This window comes from Brachycentrus maculatus, unplaced genomic scaffold, assembly GCF_059751285.1.
Source record: "Brachycentrus maculatus isolate JH-2025_06_01 unplaced genomic scaffold, ASM5975128v1 h1tg000992l, whole genome shotgun sequence".
Classification (NCBI taxonomy): domain Eukaryota; kingdom Metazoa; phylum Arthropoda; class Insecta; order Trichoptera; family Brachycentridae; genus Brachycentrus; species Brachycentrus maculatus.
Window position 1 is genome coordinate 98885 of NW_028281710.1, and position 8949 is coordinate 107833.

An 8949-nucleotide genomic window follows, 5' to 3' on the forward strand; every position below is an offset into this window, starting at 1 on the left:
CCCGTCATACTTAAACTAAGAATTTATTTTTGTCCTTAAAACGGGATATCTACCAATGTTATGTAAAAGTATGTATATTCAAGAAAACAAATATTTTTTTCATAGTTTTTATGTATTAATAATAAAGAAGAATGTTGCTAAAGAAAATAAGAGGAATAATTAATTTAATATAAACATGAAAAAATTATGTTGTTTTATATTTTTCTGATGAACATATTTTCTTAAGTATAAGTGGGTTTGCTTTTAAATAAGAATTAAACTACAAACTACCGTACGTTTTCTGCACTTTAAAAAAAAAATACCGTTTGTTGCTCTTTTTTTGAAAACGGGACATTTCGACGTCCCGAAACTTTACTTGGGGACAACGGGACAGGTTATCTAAAAACGGGACGGTCCCGTTCAAAACGGGACGTATGGTCATTTTGGTCATACTTCAACAACAGCACATTTACGTAAGGAAAGTATAAGTTTTTATTTAAAGATGGGAGTTATATATTTTATTTACGTTGCTTATTATGTACAAGATTTAAAGATTATTAAGTGGATTTTTGTTTCTTCTAACTCAAAAAGACGTTTTATTTTAATCTGTACAGGAGCCTGGGTGAAGACCTTTCCGACATCGGATCCGTGATAGTTCATAAGGAAGTGTCACGAGAGGTGGTATCATTCATGAAAAAAATAGTTAAGGGCATTGGTACCATAAACCAAGCTAGGACACAAAATGCCGAGCCCTCTTCTAGTGGAACGGAAGGTCTGCTGACGACAGTTGACAGTCCGGCTTCTGAGATTTTAGTGGTTTTCTCCAGGCAGTGAGTAAATGCTGAGAAGTTCATGATTGACCCACACTAGTTATCCCTCCTGTTCTCAAAACAGATGAAATTTCCGAAGTTGTCAATCGAGCGTATTCATTATTGCATTTAAAATTTCACGTTGTAATGAAGAGTCCAACAAATACACATGTAGAAAATTTTCGGCGCCAGCTCCCATTTGTCAAAAATCCAACACTGTCGGGAACGCGGCTGCCATCTGTTGTCGTTGACTCCAAATTATAAATAATATGCGATATGAGTGGGCTGTTTTTTACTTTATAAAATTATATATCATTGTTATAACCAATTTTTTTTTAAACAACTTAACCTACCGATTTCAACAAGAACCTTGTCATCATCATCATGGTTTATTTTAATTAAAAATATACTCTCACCAAAATAATATATATATTATATACATAAATATATATATATATATTTATGTTTATATATATATATATATATATATATATATATATATATATATATATATATATATATATATATATATATATATATATATATATATATATATATATATATATATATATATATATATATATATATATATATATATATATATATATATATATATATATATATATATATATATATATATATATATATATATATATATATATATATATATATATATATATATATATATATATATATATATATATATATATATATATATATATATAAATTTATAAATAAAATATATATATATATATATATATATATATATATATATATATATATATATATATATATATATATAAATATATATATACATATATATATATATATAACGTGGTAATATTTTTCTTTGTAAATTGGTTGTAAATCATATGTAAAGTGGGTGTATCATAATAAAATAAACAATGTGTTGCTTTGTAATTAAAGTTAATTCTTAATTTATCTTTGTAATATTTTTCTATCTATCTATCTGATTCTGACAGTTCAGAATATTATATTTTTTCTATCTGATGTCTTTTGTTTTATTCAGTGCGACATCTGGTGGTAGAACTGTTTTATGTAGGTACTATTTGTAAGTACTTAATTAAATGTATAGGTATTTATATATATATATATATATATATATATATATATATATATATATATATATATATATATATATATATATATATATATAAATATATATATATATATAATATATATATATATATATATATATATATATATATATATATATATATATATATATATATATATATATATATATATATATATATATATATATATATATATATATATATATATATATATATATATATATATATATATATATATATATATATATATATATATATATATATATATATACATATACAATTATTATTATTATTATTATTTAATACCTGTATGTTTATTTTGTTGGTTTTAACCTTTTCGGGAGTATGGCCGTAAATGAACTTCGGTGCGAATTTTCCTCAAAGGAGTATCGACGTTAATTAACGTCGAAGTCTATCTGTCAGTTGGTATGATGTAATTTGTATAGTAATGACATCTGTGGATATTTGTAATTAACTTTGTCATAAAAGAAAACCTAGAGATGGTGAGCTTTATTTTTTATTTAAATTATTTTTACGTAATTTCTATCTTCAATATACAAAGATTTTATTTAAAAAAAATACATGTTTAATTTTTAAAAACCCACTCCCCAGTGAAAGTCGGACATCAATTATTGTAGGTACTCCTGGAAAGGTTAAATTCAGAAATAATTTTTAATTCAGGTATTGTAATTGTAACGTTCACATTCGCGGTTATGTCAATTTTTTTGAGCCAAATATTTGCACATTGACGGATTTGCTAATTATTTGGTAGACTTTTTTTTCATCTGCAGATGTTGATGGTACTACATTTTGGCGACAATGAAATTTCGCAGTGCAGACAACATACGCGGTGTTACATTTTACCCTTAAACATGACGATTGACGATTCATACAAAATTCAGATATGAGATACACAATCACGCAGAAAAGGATAACGAATCGAATGTCATAAAAAAATATTTTTTGAAAAAAAATGTTGAATTCGCGGTATTAGATGCTGAACGATGTTATGTTGTATATCTTCTGCATCTGCACTGTATGGATTATGCTCTTATTATACGGATGACTTCAGAATGAATCAAAATGGACAATGTCATCAATCATTGCATTTGCATCTAAAGTCCATACTCTGTCCGTAATGTAACTTATTACCTATGCATACGTACGAGTATATCCCTTCGTTCGTTTCAGACCGAAAGGTCATAATTATACCTATAATGACAGGTTAAGTAGGGTCAATTAGCTCTCATATCGTGATCTATAAATCGAGACACGAGTACGAGTGCCTTATTAACGCAGCTCAAAAAAAGTTCGACGTTATATTTTCAAATCGTTACGTCAAATTAACGTTTTGATCGATCTGGGCTTCGATTACAAACGCGTTATCTACGTAGCGTTGATAAATTTAACTCTCCTTCTATTCAGTACAAAAATAAAATTTACAGCATTTTGAGTGTGTCCAAATATTTCACACAATAATCTCGGACCTCACATACAAATGAAAGAGTTTCTGCTCAATAAAAAGTTTATTTCATCTACCATAGATGTCTCTAGTGAAATTCTAGTGCATTCAATCACTATGTTTCGAATTTGAACAATGTATTTAGAAGTTACAAGAATTTGAGTTGTGTGGTTATCAATCATGGGTAGAATTGGTGAATGTTACACGTATGTAAAGTGATCACTTAAATCAGCCTATGACGGTCGTAAGCCCCGTAAAAACCTAGACTTCTATATTCTCCTTCATCTATGTTGAGCTGTCAAAAAAACTTATTCTCTTTTTTATTACATAAGTATCCTAAATAAGCAAAGAAAAAAACTAAATGTATAGTCGCAGGAAGAGAGGAATTAAGGTTAAACATTGTACAAAATACTAAAAATATCAAGCAGGCAAAGGAATTTGTTTATTTGGGCAGCAGAATTACTCAGTTCTTGATCATAAATCTGGATTAATCCACATCTCAACATGGATGAAGATCTTCGTCTATGCTGAGATGTAAAAATAACTCCATAGTGGAGAAACCCACATTTGTAAAGTATTTGGACGCATTAACAAATGTTGCGAATATAAGTTTATATAATTAAAATATTAATAATTTATTTTAGTTAAAATAAATATGTATATAAACAGAACTTGTAAATGTCGCAATAAAAAAATGATAACCCGACATATATATTTATAATTTTACGCACAACATTGCACAATAAACATTAATATAGCTTTCAGTCAAGATAAAAAAATTATTGTGACGTCGTTATTCTATTCAAAATTACAAAGAAAATAGCCGGACACTGATAAAATGATACAGTAAATGAAAAGTGAGGCAATCGTCCAGTTTGATAAAACAGACATAAATTAGCTTTAATTATTTATTACATTTCTTAAATTATCGTTCAGATTATTTAAATTTATAAACATGAAATACTTTTTGCGCATTTGGTAAAGTAATAATTCAATATTAATTGTGTAAATTATACATCACACTCGGGTGAGTCATTTAATATAACATGAACTCAGTTGTCAAAAGTTCCCTTATGTAATCAATAAATAATAATAATAATATAATAATAACCATATCCGCTCCCTAGGTGGAGCATATGGAGTCCACAAACTGTCTCCAGGCTTTTCTGTCGGCTGCCAGCTCCCTTGCATCCTCCCAAGTCAGATCCGCGTCCCGAAGTTCTGACGAGAACTGCCGACGAATTGTCAGCAGTGGTCGTCCTGGGCGGCGCGAACCTGATGCCTTGTAATGTAATCAATTTGAGAAAAAATCTTAAAAGGGAGTGAAATAAATTAAAAAAAAAAAAAAACTTGAAGTATGTCTCTTTTGAAAAACGTTAACCGATGTTTTTTGGTGGGCAAATGCTCTTCATTTGTATTTATTATCCATTATTAAAATTCGGTCCATTAAAAAAATAATAGTTAAAAAAACATTTTTTGAGAATATTTTGTGTTTGTCAGAATAATATAAAAAAAGAGACTTTGTTAAAAAAAGAGACCGCGCTGAGACTCGCAATCCAGTCAGCCGCTCTTCCCGCGGGGGCGCAAAGAAGAGAACAACGCAAGAGTGTAGAATTGCGACATGGAATATCAGAGGACGTATGGATGGAAAAACTAATGAACTATGTGATGTGAGGAAGAGTAAGTGCTTAGATTTACTATGCGGCCGGGTCAGGAGTCGTAATAATCGTCGGGTATGTATGAGGAGATGCATGAATGTAGAAGAGGCAAAGAATGTTTGCAAAGACAGAGTGGTGTGGCGTTCGATTCTCTCTGCCTACCCCTGCGGGGAAGCGGCGTGATGGTTAGTTAGTTAGTTATATAAAAAAAGACATACCCCAATTCATATTATTAAATTGGAGAAGATTTTTAAAAGCTTTCTCAATCCAACACAGATGGCTGTTGTGAGCTCATATGTATTGTGTTATGAGATTGATCAAATATTTAGGAGTTCCAAAAGAAAGAGTAGTGTGGTTGTCAATCATGGGTAGAATACGGCTGTCCAAACTTAAAACACAGTGAGGGACATTTTTTTGTAGTACGTTTTTTTTGCATTTTTGGACTAAGTAGAACCTACTTAGTGCAAAAATGCAAAAAAAACTGTCCCTTACTGTGTTTTGAGTTTGGACAGCTGAATAATGTTGCACGTGTGTTAAGTGATCACATAACCAGCCTATGACAGGTCATATACCTCGTCAATATCCAGACTTCCATATATATATATATATATATATATTTATTTATATATATATATATATATATATATATATATATATATATATATATATATATATATATATATATATATATATATATATATATATATATATATATATATATGTATGTATATATAAATGCAGGAGGTACTACCAAGTTCATTTCTCAAAAGTCGAAGTAATTTGAATCATTAGTTTGTACATACATTGATTATGTGTGTGTTTTTCTCGAGTTAGATTAAGTAATGCTAAGTTAGATTATGCTTATACATATATTTTGTTGCTATGCGTGTTTTTCTATACACATATGTGATGCTAGCCATTATAAAACTATTTAATAACCGGATACCCACGTGGACTTCAGTTCGTGGAATTTATTAATCATCACAGGTAGATATATATTTCATGTGGTTTTATTTTGGAGGTCTCCTTGTTTATATAGCTATGTCGGCTATTTTGCTGCATAACATCGTATACTTACTTTGCTTACGGCCCAGTATTCGATAAGTCGCAATTATCTTAATTTTCTCTTAATCCAGTTAAGTATTGTTTGGTCGATGTTCTTTTCTGTTATGCTTCTAAGTATGACTTCCGTTGAGGTGTCATCAAAGCTTCCTCAATATCTAAGAATGCGCATAGGGCAATTGCTTTGCCCTCTATGGCTTTCTCCAGTCTGTCTGTTAATTCGAGCGGAGCGGATTCCCTGGACTTGTAGTTTGGTAGGCGTGTTGTCTAACATATAGGGGTTTTATCTTGAGATGTTTCTCCCTTATGTTTAGGTTTAGCACTTTCTCCATTGCTTTAACTAGGAAGGAGGTAAGGTTAAGTGGCCTGTAATATTTTACGTAATCAATTTTTCACTTAAAACACCGTTTTTGTATTAAAAAAATATTTTTTTCTTCCAATAATTATATGGTTTTGAAAAAGAAGAGTTATTGAAAGACTAGGAGTTTGGAAAAATTATGAAAATATTTTTTCTACGCATATTCCAAAAAAACAAAAAATATCCAGTATACATTCTAAAAATAAAAATTGTATTAATTTAATTCATAAGTGAAGAGTTTATGGTAAAATAGTATGTATGAAAATACGACGAAGCTTACGCTGTTCTGCCATAAAAGCGTTAGCGCGTTGTTTTAAGAAAAAAAAAACGCATACTTAGGCCTATACTTTCCGGTTGCTGTGTTTTTATCCCATCTGTTATTAATTTATCAATGATATTCTTGTACATTGGTCATTAAATGTATACTAAGGTTGATGATTAATATATTGGAAACATGGTCAAGGTCTCATCTCGCGAAGTTATTCACATCTATAGTATCAGTAGGTATCTGAACCTAATTAGCTATTATATATATGTTCATATACGAGTGTGTATGTGCCATCATGTTGTATTATCATCGTTCCAGGGCAATTTAATCGTGATCTGCGTTAGAAAATAAATTAATACTTTTATTTTCTTTAATGTTTTCCGCAGACACTTTGTGGCACATTTTAGTGGTGTGGAAGTTTTTGGTGAGAGTATTTTAATGTTTTTAATATTTTTGAATTAAAATAAACCCTGATGATGACAAGATTCTTGTCGAAACTGGTAGGTTAAATTGTATTAATAAAAAAGTGGTTAAAACTAAATCATTTAATTTGATAAAATTTAACACTTTTATAATTAAAACAAAATTTTGTTTTAAAATCACCATAAATAATTTATTATAACTTAATTAAAATGTCTACCGATTTCAAAGCTGACCGCTAATTTTATTAATCAGTCTTGAAAAAAAAAGCGGTCAGCTTTGAAACCGGTAGACATTATAATTGTTTAATTAAAATATTAAAAAAATTTTATATTTAATTATAAAATGGAGAATCAAGAAGTTATTGGTTGAAATATAAATTTTATAAATATTTTTACTATTTAATTGGTTAAAGTATAATTTTTCTTCTACTTCTTCCCTTAACCGTATGATCGATAATCCTGAAATTATCCAGAGCATTTGTCTGTATGTTCTCGAGCATGGTAGCCTAGCGCGCTAACCACTACACTTTATATTATTTTTAAATTAACTAAAATAACATATATTTTTATTAATTGTGTCGGTATAATATACCGACACAATATATTATATGAATAGAATAGATATAAAAAGTTTTTTTTTTATCCTGTTGAATCGTTTGATCCTCTGAAAATATTTTCTATATGAGTACTGTTACATTTTTGACCGTTTATTAAATTCGTATTGAAACGTGAATCGTGTTTTTCAAGCAATTTTTTTTTCGATATTTTTATTAAATGTGAATTTCGAGTGCAGCACCATACATTTGATAGAACTGAAACTTCTTGAAAAATAAAAATAAGAGAGATTTAGTACGCGAGAGAGAGCATCTAAAAATAAATATAACAATCTAAAATTTGTAAAAAACCTAAATAATTGCAAGTATCTAGGTCACAATAGACCTAATATGGTCGCAGTGACATAAGGGATGCAAGATCCCTTGACCTCACAACAAAATAAAATAAAATAAAAATAATTGAAAAATTATGCGATAAATATTTCTTACACAATGCATAGTACATCATTTGTTTATATATAGCGTCTGACGAGTACATGCGCGACACCATCTTATTTTATCACTTCGTATCATTGTATTTACGTCGCTCTCTTTTGCTCTACTCCCGTGGCATCGAAATGTATCTTCTTCTACGATATATCTTTCTACTCTCTCGTGTAACAAAATGTGCCTAATAAACGTGACGCGTCCTCGGAATATCTAGGGATTCTGAATTATTTTATTTGAATTTTTATTTGATTTCCACCAATCGTATTATGTCATTGTGTGTCTATATTACATACTCCAATTAATTCTATACTACCAGTCATTGCTAGTACTTAAAAAGTAGTCTTTTAATAAGGAATTCCGTGTACATACACTGAGAAACCGGATCCCAATTTTGAGTGAATATCGTTCACGAACCGTTGATCCGATTCGAAGAACGAACTTCTTGTTGATTCGGTCACTGGCTCACTAGTTCATAAGTCCACTAATTCACTGATTCACTGGCTCACTTAATCACTAATTTACTGACCCACTGACTTATTATTTCAGATTTTTGAGGAAAAATATTAGGTTTATGATTAATAAGTATATTTCGTCAAGTAAGACGATAACTACTTCTGAGGAAATCATTAAAAATAATCGGATAGGTACCTACTTTAAGTAATTTCTTAAAATATTCCCTAAATGTTGGTTTTGAATTTAATGTCAATTAACGTTATCATAGAAAATACTTTGTTAAATCATAAATTAGTTGTAAAATTTTCCAATAAACTTAAAACAAAACATTCTGATTT